Source organism: Octodon degus, unplaced genomic scaffold, assembly GCF_000260255.1.
Source record: "Octodon degus isolate 3935 unplaced genomic scaffold, OctDeg1.0 scaffold00001, whole genome shotgun sequence".
Classification (NCBI taxonomy): domain Eukaryota; kingdom Metazoa; phylum Chordata; class Mammalia; order Rodentia; family Octodontidae; genus Octodon; species Octodon degus.
Genome location: NW_004524577.1, coordinates 9,211,922 through 9,215,398, shown reverse-complemented (window position 1 = coordinate 9,215,398; position 3,477 = coordinate 9,211,922).

Here is a 3,477-nt window from a genome sequence, read left to right as displayed (position 1 = left end):
AAGAGACAAGAGACAAGAGACAAGAGACAAGAGACAAGAGAAAAGAGGAAGCAAGCGGCCAGACGCTGGGGCAGCTAGGGCCCTGCTGTGGCCGTGCACTGGAGAGCTCACGTACTAGATCATTCTCTCTTCTGTGAGTCTCTTTTTGAGCCTAAGCGCAGCTGCCGAGCCTGCCGAGTGGGAGGACACGCAGGAGCTCAGCCGCCAGCGCCTCGTGGGCGAGTGAAGCGCGTGGGAGGGAGCGCGAGGGCGTGACGGGCCCCTAGAGCGCGCGCGCCCTTCCTGAAGGCCCACCTGCCTCCAGTCCGCCTGACCTTCCCATTTCTACGGAAAACCTGGGTATTTGCACGAACTGTGTGGGGTTGTTTTCCGTATCTGACTTTTACATCCTTTCTTTAGCCTGTGTTTGCTGTACCCAACGATTACATCCATCGTGGGGAGTTGGTGCGCACGCAGCGCATCTTAATTCTTTTCCAGTCCCCTTCATCTCCCCATCTCTTGGTCCCCTTCCTCTTTCCAAGGAGAGTTCTGGCTCTATGTTTCTTTTATCCCTCTCATTTATTGATTTATACTTTGGGTTTGTCATCCAAGAGAAGCCATGTGACGTTTATTCATTTCACTTAACATGAGGGTCTCAAGGACCTGCGTTTTCCTACAAAGTACTTGTTCATCCTTCTTTACGGCAGACTAGCATTCCACTGTGTATAAATATCACATTCTTTTTATCCTCTCATCTCTGGATGGACATCTAGGCCACCTATGATGAGTCGTGCTGCTCTAAGCACGGCTATGCCTGTGTCACCGTAATATGATGCCTCTAATCTTTGGGGAAGATACTTAGAAGGGGACTGGATACCTCAACTGCAATTTCTACTTGTAGTTTTTTGATAAATCTCCATTCTGATTTCCAGACTGGTTGTAAATAAAAGGTTGATGATTGTAGGAAAAACTTGAGATGGAGAGGAGCAGAAGGTGGCAGAGATGTCATGAGGGAAGGGCGGGGGCGGGGACATGAACAGAATTAAGGTGTGCTATGTGTCAGTTCCTCACGGTGAATGTCACCGGTGTGTCCTGCGAACATTACTAATAAAAGACGAGAAGATGGGGGAAAAAAAACCAATGTAGAGGGCCAGGGAGATAGGGCAGTAGAATAAGCTCTTGCCTGGCAAGTGTAAGGTCCTGAGTTCAATCTCCGGTACTGCAAAAATAAAAAAAATTAAAACAATGTAGAAGAGTTCCTTTTCCCCCACAGTCTCCCTGGCATTTGTTATGATTTGATTTTTTTTTTTTTTTTTCAGTACCAAGGATTGAACTTAGGACCTTGCCAGGCAGGCACTTATGCCACTGAGCTATATCCCCAGCCCATTTTATTATTTGATTTCTTGATGATAACCATTCTCCCTGGAGGGGGGTGGGGTAGAACCTCACTGTGATTTTAATTTGCTTTTCTCTAATATTAGGCCAGAGATGTTGGATATTTACATATTTATTGGCCATCTGTATTTCTTCTGAGATGTGTCTATTTGTTTTAGTTGTCCATTTTTTGACTGATTTTAATCTGTTTTATTTTTGTTTTTGTTTTTAAGCAGGGACTCTCTACGCAGTTCGGGTTGCCCTTGAGTTCACTTTCTAGCCTGGGCTGGTCTCGAACTCACAATGATCGTCCTGCCTCAGCTTCCTAAGTGCTGAGCTTACAGGAGTGTATTTTTTTTTTTAGACAAGATCTGCTATGTAGTTCATGCTGGCCTTTAACTCACTATGTACCTCAGCCTGGCCTCCAGCTTGCAGTGATCCTCCTGCCTCAGCCTCCTTAGGGCTAGGATCACAGACGTGGAGCACCACATCTGGCTAATCTGATTTTTAAATGATACATGAATGTGAGCCTGCTGTAGCTTCTGCAGTGCGGATTATTCTTCTGGCAGTAATGGAACTGCCCACCTAAAAATGCAGACTTAGAAGATGCGCAGGCAATTCCCCTCCCTGCTGACTCCCAGGAATTGCCCTCCCAGGAGTATGCTAGGCAGATTTCTGTCTCCACACAGGGCTTCCATGCATGGGAGAAGGGAGGCCTTGGAGACTGTAGCTGTCCAGAGAGCCTGTCCATCGCTGCACGCACAGCGCCACAAGCCCTGTCCCCTCACCAGTGCAGGGTTACATCCCTCCAGACTCCAAGCCATCCCTCCTTCCAAACAGACCCAGGACTGTGCTGGCCTTCAGCTCCTCCTAAGAGCTGCAGGTGCTGTCCCCCGCTTCCACCCCCAACCCCAAGCTACTAGAGACCACGCGCACATTTGCCAAGCTTCTGCCCAGCCCCGAATCCCTACTCACCAGCGAGGAGAAGGACAACCCTGAAGGCCATCACAGAGCAGCACACTGAGGGGGAAGTAGAGGTCCAGAACCGAGAGCGCCTGTCCCCCCCTGGGGAGTTAAAATAATGACTCAGGCCTCAAAGGGGTGGGAGGAGGGGCGCAGTGGAGAAAAGGGCCTGGGTTAATCACAGAACTAGGTGGGAACAGAGAGCCCAGAGAGGGGGAGGGAACCACAAGCCCTTCCAGCTGCCACCACCTGCAAGGTTCTCACCTCCTTCTCCCAGTAGACCACCGTCCCCCAGCCCTTGAGAGCCAGCTGGTACCCAGTGGGGCTCCAGAGATCACTGAGGCTGCCCAAAATACAAGGGGAGCAAGCCAAGCAAACTGCAGCAGAGGCCCCAGTACACGCATGGGGGCCTAGAGAGGAAGAGACCACCCCAGAGTGGCGAAGGTGTGGGCCGGTGCAAGGAGCCAATCCTCAGTCAGGGTATGGGTTTAAAAACCATACACCCGTCTCCAAAGCCAAGCACAGTGGTACTACCTACAATCTTAGCACTTCGGGAGCCTGAGGCAGGAGGATCATAGGTTCATGTCCCACCTGAGAAAGACCTTATCTCAAAATGAAAAATAACATAAGCTGGGGATAAAGGTCAGTGATAGAACACCTCTGGGCTTGACAAAACTGTAGATGCCCCCAAAGAAGAACGGATAACCACATTGGTAAGGGCATACTTGAATAGCCTCAACAGAAGGTAAGACCAGACAGAAAAGATAGACCACCACAGAAATGAACTTGGTTTTATCTTAAACGAAACATCAAGACTCTACAATGCATAATGTACCATTCCCGCCATATGAAGTTAGGCAACCAGCGAAACTCCATTGTGAAATCGGAAGAGTGATTGTTTCTGGGGGGGTTGGGGAGTTTTAAACACTTTGATATTTAACATTTAATACTTAGTATTGCAACATTTGTTAAATGAGGGAGGGGCACAGAAGGGAGAGAAATGAACAGTTGTTACATATTCCCTGTAACTTTCTGTTCAGAATATTCCACAGTTAAGCATAAAGAGGTACATGTTTTCCAAAAATATGAAAAAAAAAAAATCTTATGTTGAAAAGCCCAGGAATAGACTTCGAAGGTTAAAATATATGACAATAGAAATCA